This window comes from Eschrichtius robustus, chromosome 2 (assembly GCF_028021215.1).
Source record: "Eschrichtius robustus isolate mEscRob2 chromosome 2, mEscRob2.pri, whole genome shotgun sequence".
NCBI lineage: Eukaryota > Metazoa > Chordata > Mammalia > Artiodactyla > Eschrichtiidae > Eschrichtius > Eschrichtius robustus.
Window position 1 is genome coordinate 34923315 of NC_090825.1, and position 19697 is coordinate 34943011.

Below are 19697 nucleotides of genomic sequence, written 5' to 3' on the forward strand. Positions count from 1 at the left end.
TCATGGTTGACTAAAGCAGCTAATGAGAAGGGGTAAGAAGGTATATTTTGAAACAGGCTTTAATGCTCTAAATGGTTTAACAGTTGTCCCAGTTCAGTAAAATGGGAATTCCCTTCTTGGCTGTTGGGACTCCCTAAGTATCTATTTGCAAGTTGATATGAATGAGAACGTTTGATTTTGGCTGATAGAAAAATTAGAAAAATCAGAGCAAATGTTTGTGGGGAGAAGTAAGAGAGAGGTGGACGATGGAAGGAAGTGACATGGTAATTCTCCCCAACTCATGGCGTGCTGGACTGTTCATCAGTGCTTCTGGAGGGAGGGGTTTAAAAGCAGAACCCAAATCAGCTGTTTTCATGAGCAATTTCATGAAACTTTGGTGTTTCTAGGATCAGCTAACAAAGTAGAAATCAAGGTGAAGAAAAGTCTCTTCTTCCACGTTTGGTATGCAGCTCTTCTACTATAGTGGTTCTGAGGACAGCATAGATGAATTAATGTACATTAAGTGCTTAGAACAGGTCTGACATGAAGTAAGTGTGTGTTTTCTAAAATTATAGAAGAGAAGAACATAAACTTATTTCCAGGCACATGGAAGACTTCCCTACAGATACCCCCAAATAACTGGTCATGTATCTATAAGTAGAGGCAATAAGCCAGAGGAATTTGTGTTATTAATTAACATTTATTTATTTATTACATATGTGTTGAGTACCTTCTTAATCAATAGACACAATGAAGGGAGAGACCATGTTTAGTCACTGCTACCCCAGTGACAAAGCAGACAGTGAGTGGTGACTGACTGAGTACTGGATGTACCATGTATGGCACTAAATGCCAAAAATACAGAGGAACAAGACATCATTATCCCACAGGCCAGCAGAGCTGAGAGGTGTTCAGGATAAAATGATGAACTTGATCCAAGTGGAACATTTTTTAATAAAATTTTAATTTTTTCCCAGTATGACTAAAATAAACAGTTTTGCTAAAATTACCTGGAAAATTAATTGATGTGGAAATGATCATTTCTCCCAAACTCTCAGATAAATCAAATGAGAATGAAATTAGGCAAAGCAACAGAAAATTAGTCATGTCAAAGAAATGCACTGAAATGAATGCATTTCCTTTGAAAACTCTTGGAACATAAATCCTTAACCGTTAAAGTAGGTTTTCCTAAATACAGGCAAGGCATTTCACTGTTAGAGCGCTCTGAATATAGAAACACATTGTAGCACACCTAGTCACAATATTTTTGTTAAAGGAGCCAACAAGGGATTTATTTCTTCCTGTAACTTATAGCAGAAATAAGATCCTTTTCCAAGCAATGTGATTAAGAATATTACTTTGAAAAAGTCTAATAGCCACGTCTGATCTTCCTCAGACAGAAAGAGAGTAGAAAACATCTACTATACTATCCCTTGGGCTTTTGGTTCAACTCAGGATATTTTGGCAATCTCTCTTTCTGATCTCCCCACCCTGTAAATATTTAATGTTACCAGTTTCCTGTAATGTAAATGCATTATTAGAACAACCCGACAGCTGTGTGTACAGAAAATTCTGACAGAGCTGTGCCAATGGAAGAATTCTTTGAACAAGGGAGATGAAGTCAATAGAGTTTTAATGATAAATAGAAAGGGGATTGAGCCTCTCAACTCCCATGCCAACGAATAATAAATTTCCTTCCAGACTCACTACAAAACAGTGCTGAGTTCTGAGGTCCCGGAAGGGCGTGCCCAGTGCCAATCCTTATCTTAAAGAAGGGAAGTCCGTTGCCCTAGGGGAAAGTGTGACTCCATCTGATTTCATTGTCCACTTTCTAATGGGGATGTGATCTTAGTCAGAAGGTCATGCTCTAGACTGCAGCAACGCGGTAGCTTGCCGCGGCACTGCTCAGAAGTTAGAGGGACCATCGCATAGTTCCAGAGTGAAGACCATGATTACAACAAATAGTAGAAAAAAGATTTGTCACACATCTAACATAGTTGCTTAAGCAAAATACTTTATATGTATCAGCTCCTGTCCCTACTTCTCCTTATCCTCTGTCAAGCTTTCAAAGTGGGAGTACTTACTTTCAAGCTTTAAAGCAAACAAACAAAAAAACAAACACAAACATTTATTCTCTTTTGTACCTGAGAAGTAAAGGAATGGCAAAACGGGCACCATTAGGATTAATGCCTGACAATTATTTTGGAGGAGCTCACTAGGTAGTGGGACAAGTAAATAATGTCCTGAGTTAGAGCTGAGTAGGAAGTTTAGTGGGAACATGAAGGAGGAAATAGTCATAAACCTCTAAGAGTAGACTGCTATTTTTAACTATAGTGTTTCATGGAGGAATGAGCCTTTTAACATTTATGATCTCTTACAGATATCTTATTAGTTAAAAAATAAAAACAAAAAACTCCAGTGATTTCCTTTGCTTCTCCTTTTCCTTTCCCTGGATGAATACACTGTCTTTTGTTGGTTTCCCTTAATTCTCCTGACACCTATGTAAATAGGCTTTTTATTAAATTATCCTCAATTAACCTGTTTGAGTGGCCATCTGTTTCCTATCAGAACTTTGGTACATCCATCACTTTTTCTTCCTTTTGTTCAAGTCTATTTCAGGAATTTGGAGGTAAGTATATATACCATATATATATCGTATATCTTACAATTCTATGAGCTAACATTGGTTAACATTCACCATTGACACGATATGAAGAGTAAAGTGGGAAACAAAATATTTGATTTTTAATTCAAGTTTTTATTAAACACCAATACTTCATAGAGAAGCAGGGCATGACCACACTATATTTCCATATTTTCCACAAAAGTGTGAGGAACCATGTTTTCCTTTTTGCCTCCCATTAGTGAATTATTTTTACTCCTGTATCATCTCTTTAGCCTAGCCCCATAATTTAGGTGAAGGTCTAGTGCTGGCTGTGACTGAACACAGCATATTATGGCAAAAAAGATGAGTCCAGTTTAAATCAAGGATACATGTGTCCCTGGGAGGAAGGAAAAAATCATGGGAAATGGAAAAGCGCAAAAGTAGTGTCATGCAAATCTCACTTATCCATTCAGGAGGTGTGTTGTCTTTCTGAAATGAATATTCACTCCAGAAGGCCAGATGGGATTTACCCATCTGACGATTTCTACTCACTTTCTCTGATTCATATGAGGATTAATAATAATAGGAGAGAAGAAAGGGAGGAAGCTCCCTTCAGCACTGGGAAATCTTGGGCAGAAAAGTGAGGGACTCTTAGGTACTTAAGTGCTGCATTTCACTCTTTCTTTCAATTGAAGAATGAGCCTACTTCAGTACTCATAATCCTCAACAGTGATTGAGGATCGTGCTATGTGCCAGGAACCAGACCAATTACTTTAAATAAATACATTACCTCATTAATTACCACAATAACTCCATTTATGTAATAGGAACCCTATTCCCTTTCTACATGAGGAACCTGAAGCACAGTGTTTAAGTAAGTTATATGGAGTTAAAGTGAGAATGCAGAAAACCCAGGATGTAAACTCCAGCCACCCTAGTCCCAAAGCTGTGCTCTAGTACTGCTCCCAAGAAGTGGGAGGATTTATGAAGAATTTATGGAAGTTATGAATATGCCTATTTTAGTGAAAGGAGTGTAGTTGATTTATATTTGAAAGACACATACATGACTTAAAATCTAATTCATAGACCAAGTATTGACTAAAATATTGTGGCTAACTTTGTTTCTCCACGGTCTGAGAGTATTGAAACAACCCACAAAATACTAAACTGGACAACCATGAAACTAATGGTAAATTTTTATTTTAAGATTTTAATTGCTAGAAGATTCATCTTTCCTTAACTACACAAACAACAGCTCCATCTTCCCACTCAGAAGGATAATGGGTCATCACATTGGTTTTTTTCCTGTTCAGAAATGAGAGGAATTCACCCTGCCCAAGAATCTGATTTGGCCCCAAATATAAAATCTGAAAACTTCTGCTCTGTCTGAAAAGAGAGGGATGACTACTCTCTTAACTTGGAATGCCCGGAAGCAGATCCTAAAACAGGGATTCAAGTGCAAATAAATCATTTGGTTGGGGATCCCAGTAAGCCCTCCTAGGGGAATAGGGACATAAGATGGTAGGAAAGGTGGTTAATAAAGGGTAGATTACCACGTCAGCTACCACTGAGGCCACCAGAACTTAGGTCCATTAAAGAATTCTGAAAGACAGCAAAGAACCCTCCTTAAAGTAATCCATCCAAGCTGAGGTATTTATTCACCAAGTCTTTGTCAGTCAGGACAAAATAATCCTCCTGCAGAGAATCACTGGTATTTACATAAAGCACTTTTTGGGCTGGGCTACAGTCATCAAAGTTAGAAGTCACTGGAATTGTCTGTTTTGTATGTAGTGAAAGGCTCATGGGTACAATACAAAAACAGGAGGATAAACAAAGGAAAACTCTTACCCCTGTACATTGTGTTGTCAAGTCCAGGGACAACTATACCAATTATTTTGTAATTAGTAAAATGTTTCTCTATTTCAATAAGGATTTATATTATAGTCTTTCTAAGAATTAATGTTTATCCTAGGAAGATGTTTGTGGATGTGTGTTTTTGATCCATTTGGATTATCAGGAAGGATAAGGAGACATGCTTACAACTAACAGATTTTGGAGAGCCATATCCCATTCTCAACCCCCAACTCTTCAATCCTTCTGGTGTTGCTTTAAGCTGAATAACTCAGAATTTGGGATTTACACTACTGGTGGTTTATGGGATCCACAGATTTCCTGAGGGTAGGGAGTGGGTGGTTTCCAGATTCATACCAACCTGTGTAAATAGGGAATGGAGTTGCCCCCCAAGAGAGGTAGAGATCTCCTTTGGGAGGTTCCTGTAAAGAGTTTAATACTCCAGTGTTCTATTGTTTTGTCTTTTTTTTTGGTAATGGAAAAAGCCCTATTTGGTAGACAGTTTTAAATGCACCTGATCCCCATTGTAATTTCTTTTATTGATGTGCAATCTTTCAATAAAAGCTGATACACCATATACACTTCTATGGCAATCATGGGAAGTATACACCATCCTGTATTTATTTTGCCACTGAGAACAGCAAAGAGAACTGCATCATTTATTTCACCACAGAGAATGGTACGAGAACTGCATCTCCTTATGGATGGGAGATTTTAGTCCAAGAGTTTCAGGGCAGGACTAGCAGCAAAAGGAGGGACAGCCCGTGGGAGACCTGGGACCAAGTAGAGGAATATATGATAAGATGAGTGACTCAGGGTGGATATGAAAGAAACCCACAATTTTTTCTAAATATACCAGAGAATGGAATGAGGGAGTTTATAAGGGAGCCTTATAATTAGCAAGCAAGAACAACAACTAGCAATCATGACCAACTCAGGATCCAATAATGATGCTGCCCTGATAGCTAATCTTGTTATTGTCTTCATTGCTAAGCTTTGCATGAGAGCTGGCTCTATAATTGAATACTGAATTAGAGCTCAGGAAACTCAAGTAATGAGTTAATTTTGGCTTTTATATGTAAAGTTTAAGATCTATAATCACTCCCTTAGTACTTATCTCAGTAAATACTCCTTATACATGGATAAAAATTAATTCCCATGGAATTGTGTGCCATTCTCTTGTATAATATTGAGAAAGCATTAACTTTATGTGATCACTTCTCAATCAGGCAGCAACCTAGGAGACATGACCAGATTTTGACAAGCACTATTATAAGTTAGGAATCAGTTATTATAACCAACACCTTCTAAAACATGGAAAAGAAGCATAAGGTATGGAAGGTAGTGTGAAAAGATGAATATGTCAAAGTTTTAATGTATTTGGAAGCCACAGATCCTAAGAAATATATGTTATACTATAGGATAGGAGAAGTAAATGTAATAAGTGGGAATATGAATTGTAACTGAGTAGTAAATAGTATCTCATAACTATCACTACATATTATGGCGTATTATGTAGAATTGTTTGGATAAAATAAAAATGGGAATATAACAAGGAAGGTCTACCTTATTCAAAAGAGTCAGATCAGTTAGAAATGAAGATAGAATAGCATTATATGTCAAGAAGATACAACTCAATATAGCTTTATTACTTTTTCTGTTTATTAAAGTAATATATGGTCTTGCAAAAAAAAAAAAAAAAAACCAACAACCAGCTAGGTGACTAGCTGGCGCCTAATTGATATGAGGGCTGGATATAAGGGCTGACAGTTCACAAGCTAGTAGAGGCAAGATATAATAGTAATGGAAATAGTCACAGAGTAAGTAATAGAAATTGTAATGACAATAATAATAGCTACTATTTATAACAGACTAACTCTATGCCAGGCACTATACATGTATTATCTCTTTTAATATGACAAACCAGTGAGCTAGATACTATATTGTTTACGTATGATGCTAAGTAATTTGCCTCTGTATGCACAGCAGGTAAATTATATTAGCCATCAAGGACTTCGACTCCCGGATATGTACTAGAAGTTTCATTCAGCACAGCATATTAAATGTTCAGTAGACTGCTGACAGTCTCATGACCCTTGTAGCTGGGGAAATCATCAGGGACTCCTTTTTACCACAGGGAAGGAATTAGTTGTTGAAGTGATGGAAGAAATAGTGACCTTGGAGAAACAGGACATTTCTGAATTGCTCTTGTACCCACTATAGTAGCTTCTCCACTACATCTGCTTCTCTGGGTCATGAGCATCCTACATCTTATTCTGGGTTGGAGATACCATATCTGGCTGCTGCCAAGACTGTACTCCACCCACCAGAAGCTTGGGAAGGGAGCATCTGACTTGTTTGGCTGTTAGGCTAGAGCCCACCTATGCCTCTCACCATGGTGCAGAGTGAAGGGCTCCAAACACCAGAGGGAGGTCAGCTCCTGGGCTGCCAAAATACAACAAATATCCAGTAGACATGCGGGGTGGGGGAAGGCTACTCTCATTAGAGGAATACTCCATGGAGGGAGGAAATAAAGCGAGGAGAAAGACTTAAAAGAAAATAAAGTAAAAGGTCTGCCATATATCAACTCTTTCTTCTTATAATTTCTTTTGTTCTCACTTTTATTTTTTTAAATCTATACATAGTCATTTATTTTTCACATATTTTTTCCATTTCAACACAGGTAGTCCCTGACTAACAAATTTAAAATGTGTTGACCTGAAAAAAATGTATGGAAAATAAGTGACTTCTGTCTCTTTATAGCAGTGGTTTTCAAATTGTCCTCTAAGGAGTTCCACAGGAGTCCTGAAGAGGTTCCTCAGGACATGACAGGGCTCTAGGCCATTTGATTGATTGATTGATTGATTGATTGATTGATTGATTGATTTCAGCTTTACTGAGGTATAATTGACAAATAAAATTGTAAAATATTTAAAGTGTGCATCATTGTGGTGATTTGATATTTGTATACATCGTGTGAAAGGATTCCCACCATCTAGTTAATTAACACATCCATCACTTCGCATATTTATCTTTCTTTTCTTTCCTTTCCTTTTCTTTCAACCTTTTTTATTCTTTTGATGAGAAAATTTAAGTTGTACTCTCAGCAAATTTAAATTACCCAATACTTCCTTTTTAAAAGTTTATCCAGATGACTCATGTAGGTGGCAACTCTGTAGAAGCAATAAAATATTGCTCTGAGGGTGCAGATAGGAAATAAGCAGTTAATTAGTTTAAAAGGTTTAGAGTCTGTTGGGTCTCTGCAACCAGAAGACAATGGCACCGGTGTGTCTTTGAACTCCAAATCTCTTCAAAATGGGGCATGGTGGGAAGAGGGAGGACCATAAAGATTGGGTTTATTTGTTTTTGAAGGGGTTAGGATCCAGGTGGAACTATGCAAGGAAGCTAATTCTTATAACAGCGAACCAGAGGAATAGATCATTGGCCCTCCCATCTTAGGTCAGTTAGAGCTATGAATTCCTGATGGGTTTGTAGGGAGGAAGTTACAAATTTAGGATTGAAACCCACCTTCAATTTATCACAGTGTCAAAAAACGCTTATAGACATTCCTAGGTCTTACATTTTCAGCTCTTCTTATAGCTATTAATGTGTCTAAAAGTCATTAACATTTTAAATAGATGAACAGTTTATATTTTACTCAAGCTATATTTCATTGTTTTGAGGTAGAGTAAAAACACACACACTTACGCACACACACATATATGTATATACATATATCTCCGTGAAAGATTTGACATATTCTTCAAAGCTGAAACTTAAACCACTGTTTTGTTCCTTCTCTAGTCATAGCAATATAGTAGTTTTTCTCTTCATTTTCTACAAACACCTACCATACTGTCAAGCAATTTTACACAACAGTGCTGACTCAAAGAATAGGCATGTAATGAAATGCCTTTACACTAGGAAATAGCCTTTCCAATAAAAATGGTTCTATTCAGGTCTTTTTTATACTACTGAATTCTCCAGTGTTTGGTTGGTTTTGTTCTTCAGATAACAGAGCATTAACGCAGCTATGGGCCATTCTACACTGAAAACTCTTTTGACTTGGGTCTCCCACTGGGCCAAATTCACATACTTTATTTTATTTCCTTTGTTACAATGGCACACATTTACAGTTTACTTGATTGGTGCCATACACTTTTTGGTATATCACTTAGTCTCTATGGAAAATATCTTTAGTGACAGCAGAATTCAATGTCATGTTTTTTGCAACAGCTTTTCTCCCTGTTTGTTCTAACACCAGCCTTATTTTATGAGTATGGCAAGATTATTAAAACATTTTTAAGATTTCAGCACTGATGTTCATTTGAAGAACATAAAAACATGCATTAGAAAACATGTATGTTTCTTTTTTCATATTCACAAATAATATATTCCTTTAATATATGGTAGGTTATGTGGAATTACAAATTACATTCTTATTTCTTTCTGTTCTTCATATTTTCTATGAGCCTCAAGTTCAGCTGACTTGTGGGATATTAGACTGACATCAATGTTTCGGTGAGTTCAAGTTCATTGGTGAGATATTTCTTCTGTTTATTAAAAAGGGCCAATATTTCAGTGACACAGCTATTTCAGGGACAACTGAAAGCATTATGATTATCTCAACCATCTAAATAAATTCCAAATCATTGCTAAAACAGCCCTTTTAATACAGCCATTTTAATGTGTTAATCATATAACACAAACGAGTGTCCAATAGATTCTAGCCATGTAGTTTGGTAATGATGATATGGAAATTGATTAACTATAAACAATTAAGAAATTTGCATTGCAAGTTAATAAGGCAAGTTTCTAGAGAGATAAAACCTCTATTCTTCCCTATATCTCAGGATATTTTAGAATATAAAAGAGAGGAGGGTATTTTTATTTTGAAAGTCTAACTTCAAGGTAAGAACTGAAAGGAAATGAAATTTTATTTAGAAGTAAGCCAAACCAAAATCAAATTATAAAAAGCACACATATAGTGGAATAGAAAAATTTCAACACTGCCTAGAGGCACATAGTAAAAACATTTTTAAGGAAAAAATCCACTGGCCAAGCTCCTTATATCATCAATGGCTTTTGCCAGCAACTTGCCCACTGGCACCTATAAATTTCTGCATGTGTTTGTTTTACTCTGTCTCTCCCTTTAGCTGCCAACTTACACATACATCATCTTTCTGTCTATGTCATACTAAAAAGGATGAAATGAACCTCATTGTCAATGCTGACTATCAAGTTATATTTTCTTGTGCAGAGAGTACAGAAATAATCTGATGCATATCTTATTTATCCTAATCCATGACATTTACATTGGAAATGTACTTTCTTGTATCAGAACTTTAGTGTAAATGGCAAACTATTTTAAATTTCTCTTTCTAAAAATGTTGAAATTTCAAACAATCAGGAAGGAAGTTATCTTTTTTTTAATTGCACAGAACTTTGCAGATATTCTTTTCCAATATGCCACCCAGAATGTTTCTCCTGGAATGGTTTTTCTTCATTTGAATTCTCATTCCTTGAAACAAAGCAAAGCTTGATTTCGGTCCCCAATTTATGGCCAGCTTTTTCGATGACATTGAGCAAACCATTTTGGTTTTATTTGTTTTGTTTCTTAAATAGCAAATGACTTGGAAAGATATAATGAGAAACAAATTACAAAAAAACTTGTAAAAGCAAAATAACACTATCCTATAATTTTATAATAAATCTTCTACATCTAAAATCCCAAAAGGATTTCCTGAAGTTTTTTTTTTTTTTTTTTTTTTAATAATGATTTATTTATTTATTTATTTTTGGCTGTGTTGGGTCTTCGTTTCTGTGCGAGGGCTTCCTCCAGTTGCGGCGAGCGGGGGCCACTCTCCATCGCGGTGCGCGGGCCTCTCACTATCGCGGCCTCTCTTGCTGCGGAGCACAGGCTCCAGACGCGCAGGCTCAGCTGTTGTGGCTCACGGGCCCAGTTGCTCCGCGGCATGCGGGATCCTCCCAGACCAGGGATCGAACCCGCGTCCCCCGCACTAGCAGACAGACCCCCAACCACTGCGCCACCAGGGAAGCCCTCCTGAAGTATTTTTAATGCCACATCTTTTGTATTGTAAATGGATACCCAAAACATTAATTTTGTTTTTTTTCAAAATATAGCACCAACGTTTTTTATCCACTTTTTACTGTGGACTAATCCCTTTGGGTAGACTATCATGAAGTTTCCAGTTGGTCTTTACCACTTTACCACTTACAGGGTACTGGGTGGCTAGTGGAGAAATTTGGCAACATGAAAAGTTAAGAGAATTCTGTATTGCTGAAGTTGGAGAGCTGGCTTTCATCCTTGACTCTGTCTGTAATTATATTGTAATGACTAAGTCAAGTCTTCTCTGGATCTCTGTTTCCTCACCTGTTAAGTAAAGGATTTGACTTCATGATTCCTAGAATCCATCCAATTTTTTTTGTAATTTAATTTAATCTTGCTATAACATTGTCTTTGATGATGCAAAAAAATCAGAGGGAAAAAGTATTATGGGGATAAAGGGGAACATGATATTTATATGTAATTATCTATACACTTAATCAATTGGTGACAGGGACCTTCTTATGTATATACCGGTCAAGAAGGTATTATCCTCATTCTCTGAAATGAGGAAAACAGCAGCCTTAAGAGGCAAAGAACTGGTTTGAGGTTACAGTCTTAAATTCTGGAATGAAGATTTCATCTCAGTTCAGACCCCACTATGACATCTGCCTCTAAATGTGTACACACTCCTGGCTGTTAACCTTTATGTGTCACAGACCTCTTTAGGCATGATGATAATTATGAACCATCTTCCCCAGAAAAATCTCACATGACACACCGTAACTTGCATATTCAACACCTTCTAAGGGTAGGATCATCGAATACCATAGTTTATGTCTACTGTTGTGGAGTAAATATTAACAGAGCCACCTTTCACTCTCAAAATTGTTCTGCTTGGGACTATAAATTATATGGTTATCTTTAATTACAGGCCAGACATATTCTCTCCTTTGTTCTCTTTTTCACAATCTCACTGGTTTACCCTTAAATATCACCACTAGTTTGACTTCTTTAAATAAAGCAACCAAAATGGAGCATTTTCTCTACTTACACAGTGTGGGCAGGGAACTCGTGCCCCAGTGACTGACCATCTACCATCAACCGATACCCTATCTGGTACCATGCAAGTAGCTCACCTTGGGAAGTTGAAAGTGGAGCCCTGAAAAAAATTGGACAGCAGGCACTGGGTAGGTTTTGGTTGGGTAAGGGAAAGTTCTGGACATATGTGCAACCTCTGGTCAGAACTCACTAGCTGCTGGCAATGGGACCCTGAATACCTGGTGAGGGTTAGGAGAAGGTGAGTCCTAAGGTGACAGGGCAAGCAATATGGCACTCAGAGAAGGTCACCCCCCAAAAGGTAAAGCCTTCACAGACACCCCAATCATGCTCCATGTCCACACTTAGTCTCCCTTCAAAGTTGTCTCTTTAAAATTGCTTTATTCCATCCCTTCACGATGATTTGGTAATATTCTCAGTCCAGATTCAGTAATGAATCTATAAGGAAACTACAATAAAATATTGTTCAAAAATTTTTCTGTTTTAATTTTTATATACTTAAATTCTTGCCACATTTTGTCAGATGCTCATAATACATTAAACATGTATCATCAGCGAGATGAATAAAATTTTGATATATTCATTCCAAAGAATGCTAACTACAGCTACACACAGCAACATGGGTGAATCTCACAACAATATTCAATAAAAAGAACAAGACACAAAAGAATATTTATAGCTTTGTTCTTTTGTAGAAATTTTAAAACCAGGAAAAACTAAATTGTATTGTTTAGGGAATGCATATGTAGGTTATAAAACTAGTTTTTTTAAAGGCAAGGAAGCTACTATTCCAAAGGTCATGTAGGAGTAAGAAGTAATCTTCCATTAACACTTTTGATTTAGTCTGCATGGTATCTGTGGGTTCTGTCCACTCCTAGATAATATTGTTTATTTTGCTGGGAACACTGTACTGGCTCACCTAACGGTATATCAAATTAACTTGGTCTGAGTAAATGAAACGGAAAGAAGTAATCCAATAATCAATATTAGCATAGCTATGTCTATAAGACTCTGTCTTTTCTTACAGGGACAGGCACTAATTTTGAAGTCTATATTTTCCTAATTTCAATCTGATGATTTCATTTGGAAGATATGAGAATGTAATTTCTGTTTGATTAGGTAGGGATAACTCAAAGCAAATTTATCTTATCAAGATTTTTGGTATTGACCAACCAAACATATTGCAGTAAAGATATATTTAATCTCAATGATCTCATATTACATAATGTGAAAAGGAACATTATAATTTAATCCCTCTTTTCCTCCCTCCTTTCTCTCTAAAGGATAAAGATAAGTATTAGAAAGTGCAGAGAAAATAAAGAAAGGCAGCTAACAAATTACCTATGGGATGCTTATATATGGGACCTTATTTGTAATTTTGACAAAATGATGACTAAATTTTCACCTTTTCTCATGTCTTCATGACTTTAATAAAGCCATTAAATGATGGCCCAGATTCTCCATTGTGAAATTTTACTTGTCCAGGTGGGTCTATACGTCTATTCCCACCCCTTAAAAATTAATATTCTAAATTCCATTCCGTAAGGAACCTGATGTCTGCTAAGACCATATGGCCAGTTAATTTGCACAAAGGTGTTAATGGATAGATAATTATATGTCATTCCATTTTTCCCAGGTCACATTTCTATTTTGATAAATACCTTCAATATGCAAACCAAAGGATACACTAATTTTGGAAATTTCAGCCTCTGAGGCTGGATGGTAAAAGATACACGTTTACCAGGATTTGGAGACGGTATTCTTTGTTCTAATAGCCAAAAATTTTAGTGAATCTTTTACATAATTTTAATGTATATATTCCGTATATCCAAAGCACTATCCTACCCAAAACTTTCCTCAGTGTTGACACCACCTAAGTTTTCATTTATGCAATAAAATTTTATTTAGTTCATTTTTGCTACAAACCCTGAGTTAGACACTGAAGACATTAAGATATGATCTCTGTATATTAATTTTGTATCCTGCAGCTGTACCAAATTTATTGATGAGCTCTAGTAGTTTTCTAGTAACATCTTTAGGATTTTCTACGTATAGTATCATGTCATCTGCAAACAATGACAGTTTTACTTCTTCTTTTCCAATTTGGATTCCTTTTATTTCTTTTTCTTCTCTGATTGCCATGGGTAGGACTTCCAAAACTATGTTGAATAAAAGTGGCAAGAGTGGGCATCATTGACTTGTTCCTGATATTAGAGGAAATGCTTTCAGTTTTTCACCATTGAGAATGATATTTGCTGTGGGTTTGTCATATATGACCTTTATTATGTTGAGGTAGATTCCCTCTATGCTCAGTTTCTGGAGAGTTTTGATCATAAATGGGTGTTGAATTTTGTCAAAAGCTTTTTCTGCCTCTATTGAGATGATCATATGTTTTTTATTCTTCAGTTTCTTAACGTGGTGTATCACATTGATTGATTTACATATGTTGAAGAATCCTTGTGTCCCTGGGACAAATCCCACTTGATCATGGTGTATGATCCTTTTAATGTGTTGTTAGGATTTGGTTTGCTAGTATTTTGTTGGAGATTTTTGCGTCTATGTTCATCAGTGATATTGGTCTGTAATTTTCTCTTTTATTGTGATACCTTTGTCTGGTTTTGGTATCAGGGTGATGGTGGCCTCATAGAATGAGCTTGGGAGTGTTCCTTCCTCTGCAATTTTTTGGAATAGTTTGAGAAGGATAGGTGTTAACTCTTCTCTAAATGTTTGATAGAATTTGCCTGTGAAGCCATCTGGTCCTGGACTTTTGTTTGTTGGAAGTTTTTAAGTCACAGTTTCAATTTCAGTACTTGTGAATGGTCTGTTCATATTTTCTATTTCTTCCTGGTTCAGTCTTGGAAAGTTGTACCTTTCTAAGAATTTGTCCATTTCTTCTAGGTTGTCCATTGTACTGGCATATAGTTGCTTGTAGTAGTCTCTTACGATCCTTTGTATTTCTGTGAAATTCACACATAACTGCAATGAAGTATAAGTACAACTGTACAAATAAAGCAAGTACTGTAAGAGCTTTGAAAGGGGAGCACTAACAATCTGGGAGAGTTGGGAAATAAGGCAATCTGTAAAGGGCCTCACTGTGCCTGCCTAGTACCTAATAGACCCTCAGGCTACCCTTCATCCCACTTTCTCCCTGTAATTAATTTGCTGAGAGGCCTTAGGCAAGCAAATTTGCAAACTTAGGCTTTAAGGTGCACATATATAAAATAAGGGAATTGGAAAAGCCATCTCTGAGGTATCTATCTATTCTAATACATAACACAGTAAGGTTTAAACGGAAGGATTATATGAACAGTAATAAACTTTATTTTGCAAATCTTAACCTACTTGTTATTTATGTAGCTATTAAAGTCTCTAACGGGTATTCTAAGTATCTCTACAAATGTCTCATGGACACACTTTGTTGACTACCATGTGGCATCTAACCTTTTCTTCCCTTCTTTTGGTATAATCTCCTTATTTTAGTCAGGCTAAGGAAAGTTATGCTACAGTAACAAACAAACTCTGAAATCTTAGTGACTGCACATAAAAGTTCACTCTTACTCAAAAATCATGCCAAGTTCACTGGGGATATGACAGCTTTCCTCGGCAGTTCCCCTCCAAGTTGTGACTTGGAAATCCAATCTAATAAAGGTTCCACCATTTATCATGTTTCCAGCTCAACAAGTGGCCTGAAAAGTCATAAATGTAGGAAAAGAAATACTGAAAGATCTTGCAGTGGCTCTTGAATGCTCTGCCGAAAAGTAAACAGGTCATTTCTGCTCACAGAGTATTGACAAGAAGTAGTTACGTAGTCTCACTTAATTGCAGTGAGACTGGATTATGTGGAGAGCACACGGCTATGTGGGAAGAAGTTAGTGTTTCTGCTTCATTCTCCATGATAATTTCCATGGCCATTGCTGCCATGAATTCTTTGCCGTCTAAAAGTGCCAGAGGGGTGCTATGTATTCTGGAGACTCAAAGCACTAGAACCAGACAGTAGGCTATCCTGCAGTATGGAGCACCCCCCTCCCAGGTTGTGTTACACAGTTTTCCTGGACACCAAAGCAATGCTACTTGCGAACCAACCCCACAAAGCTTTTAATGGGAATGCTTTTCAGTTTCTTCTTGTAAGTCCTCAGAGATGTAATTAGCTGTTGGGTATCCAGAAGAGATAGGTCTCTCTTCTAGCTCTTATACTCCTTCAACCTCTAACTTTTCTTTTAGTCATTCTCCTTCTTCTAGAGTCCCACATTCAGGTCCTCTGGCACAAGGCTTGTGTTTCCCTCTAGGGTTCTGCCAATAAAAATATATCAAGGTTTTATTAAAGGCATGAGCTGGAAAACACATACCAGGCCTTAGTCCAGATAAAGGTTTAATTCAGACCAATTCAAGGAGATGTTAGCCTGGAGAACAGTGTTCTCACTATTTCTAGGCACATTATATTTCAGGAGATCAATGTAAATAATTTCACAATCAATTTATGCCTGGGACGGATATTACATCTTAGAATTTTTTTTCCCTCTTACCAGAGCTTCTCACAAGGCATTAGAAGGCAATCCCCTTCCTTGTGCATAGGGAGAAAAGAGTGAGGGCTACACGCCACATCATTCTACCTTGGATGATTTTCTCCCCATTATGTTTCTCTCACCAGAGCTAAATTCACCTTCAGTGTTCTTTGAAAATTTCATTCCAACTATAACTCTTAAAAGACTGTTAGCAAGAATGTTAAATAACCATGCTTTATGAAGCACTGGACAAGTTTTCTTTCTTTTTCTCTCCACTATGGAGCCTTAAATCCACTGGACTCTAGTTAATTCATGTCAGTCTGAATTAACTAATATACCAGCTGTCAGAGATGGATTTATAGCAACGCTGCCGCTGGAAAGTTCCCGTGCTGTAGATCACAGGGCAGCCTCTGGTCTCCTGTCTGTTTGAGACACTTTCCACACGGGAAGGCCACCCAAGATGGGACTGTTTGTCGCTAGGCCTGAAAGAGGTGGAGCTGGGATGAGCCAATTCCCCAAACTGCCAATTTAAACAATGACATGATTTTACATGCCAAAAATCTATTTGTACGCAATCAGGAAGAGAACAGAAAAGGAAACTATAATAAGGATAGTTTCTGCTGAGTGTGAATCCATGCCTGTCCATGTTTGTTTATCCTCTTTATCCCTCTATTAAATTTTAGAACATTAGCTCTTTGAGGAGAGAACAGAACTTTTCAATATTATGTACACAATCTATCCCGATGTGACTACTTAATATATGATTATGCCAAAATTGTCACTATAGCTTTAAAATGAAAAGCAGGTCTCTGTGTGAATAGCATAGTCCTATTTAACAAAAGGAGAGAAAGAAAAAAACTTTTACATTTTCTTTCAAATAATCATTGGTTTTAGCTATGGTGTGTGTGTGTGTGCGTGTGTGTATGTGTGTGTATGAAAACTCAATTTTGTTAGTACACATCAATTGAGCTCTCTCCTAAGTACTGATGTCATTCCTAAATAAAGCAGGTAATAAAACTAAACAGAATATTATTATTAAAATTTAGTGTTTTCTTTTTTAAAAAATTCATTTATTTTATTATTTTTTAAATTTTTGGCTGCGTTGGGTCTTCATTGCTGCATGTGGGCTTTCTCTAGTTGCAGCAAGTGGGAGCTACTCTTCATTGAAGTGTGTAGGCTTCTCACTGCGGTGACTTCCCTTGTTGCGGAGTGTGGGCTCTAGGCACGCGGGCTTCACCAGTTGTGACACGCAGGCTCAGTAGTTGTGGTTTGCGGGCTCTAGAGCGCAGGCTCAGTAGTTGTGACACAAAGGCTTTGTTGCTCCGTGGCATGTGGGATCTTCCTGGACCAGGGTTCGAACCCGTGTCCCCCGCATTGGCAGGTGGATTCTTAACCATTGTGCCACCGGGGGAGACCTAATTTAGTGTTTTCAATGGTAGCAGAAACACCCTCAATTTGGAGAAATTTAAACATTTAAACATTTAAAGATATACACAAATATATGAAAATAGGAATTTGAGCCCATATGAAGGAAAAGATCTTGAAAAGAAGAGGAGGATCTAAAGAAGGGAAAAATATTACAAATTTTTAGTAGTGACCAGGATAATCTTAAGAGTTTACAAATCAGTTAATTACACTATCCTAGCAATAAACTCAGAAATTGTCAATCAGAGAACATTCAAATATTTTGACCACTTTGTCTGAAGGTGGTGTGAATTTTTATCCTCTTTTATTCCCCTCTCTGTTTTGTGTGTGTGTGTGTGAGGTAATGTATGTTTGTTTTATTTTATTTTTAAAATTTATTTTATTGAAGTATAGTTGATTTACAATGTGTTAATTTCTACTGTACAGCAAAGTGATTCAGTTTTATATATATACATATTCTCTCTCATATTCTTTTCCATTATAGTTTCTTTTTTTTACATCTTTATTGGAGTATAATTGCTTTACAATGGTGTGTTAGTTTCTGCTGTATAACAAAGTGAATCAGCTATACGTATACATATATGCACATATCCCCTCCCTCTTGAGCCTCCCTTGCACCCTCCCTATCCTACTCCTCTAGGTGGGCAAAAAGCACCGAGGTGATCTCCCTGTGCTATGCAGCTGCTTCCCACTAGCTATCTATTTTACATTTGGTAGTGTATACATGTCAATGCTACTCTCTCACTTCATCCCAGCTTCCCCTTCCCCCGCACCCCGTGTCCTAAAGTCCATTCTCTACGTCTGCGTCTTTATTCCTGTCCTGCCGCTAGGTTCATCAGAACCATTTTTTTAAAAATTCCATATATATGTGTTAGCATATGGTATTTGTTTTTCTCTTTTTGACTTCACTCTGTATGACATGCTCTAGGTCCATCCACCTCACTACAAATAACTCAATTTCGTTTCTTTTATAGCTGAGTAGTATTCCATTGTGTGTATGTGCCACATCTTCTTTATCCATTCATCTGTCAGTGGACGCTTAGGTTGCTTCCATGTCTTGGCTACTGTAAATAGAGCTGCAATGAACATTGTGGTACATGTCTCTTTTTGAATTATGGTTTTCTCAGGGTATATGTGCAGTAGTGGGATTGATGAATCATATGGTAGTTCTAATTTTAGTTTTTTAAGGAACCTCCATACTGTTCTCCATAGTGACTGCACCAATTTACATTCCCACCAACAGTGCAAGAGGGTTCTCTTTCCTCCACACCCTCTCCAGCATTTATTGTTTGTAGATTTTTTGATATTGATTCTTCCAATCCAAGAACATGGTATATCTCTCCATTTGTCTGCATCACCTTTAATTTCTTTCATCAGTGTCTTATAGTTTTCTGCATACAGATCTTTTGTTTCCTTAGGTAGGTTTATTCCTAGGTGTTTTATTCTTTTGTTTGCAGTGGTAAATGGGAGTGTTTCCTTAATTTCTCTTTCAAATTTTTTGTTGTTAATGTATAGGAATGCAAGAGATTTCTCTGCATTAGTTTTGTATCCTACAACTGTACCAGATTCATTGATTAGCTCTAGTAGTTTTCTGGTAGCATCTTTAGAATTCTCGATATATAGTATCATGTCATCTGCAAAGAGTGACAATTTTACTTCTTCTTTTCTGATTTGGATTCCTTTTATTTATTTTATTTTTTTCTCTGATTGCTGTGGCTAAAACTTCCAAAAATATGTTGAATAATAGTGATGAGAGTGGGTACCCTTGTCTTGTTCCTGATCTTAGAGGAAATGCTTTCAGTTTTACACCATTGAGAATGATGTTTGCTCTGGGTTTATCATATATGGCCTTTATTATGTGGAGGTAGTTTCCCTTTATGCCCACTTTCTGGAGACTTTTTATCATAAGTGGGTGTTGAAATTTGTCAAAAACTTTTTCTGTATCTATTGAGATTACCGTATGTTTTTTGTTGTTCAGTTTATTAATCTGGTGTATCGCATTGATTGATTTGTGTATATTGACGAATCCTTGCATTCCTAGGATAAACCCCACTTGATCATGGTGTATGATCCTTTTAATGTGCTATTGGATTCTGGTTGCTAGTATTTTGTTGAGGATTTTTGCACCTATGTTCATCAGTAATATTGGCCTGTAGTTTTCTTTCCTTGTGACATCTTTGTCTGGTTTTGCTACCAGGGTGATGGTGGC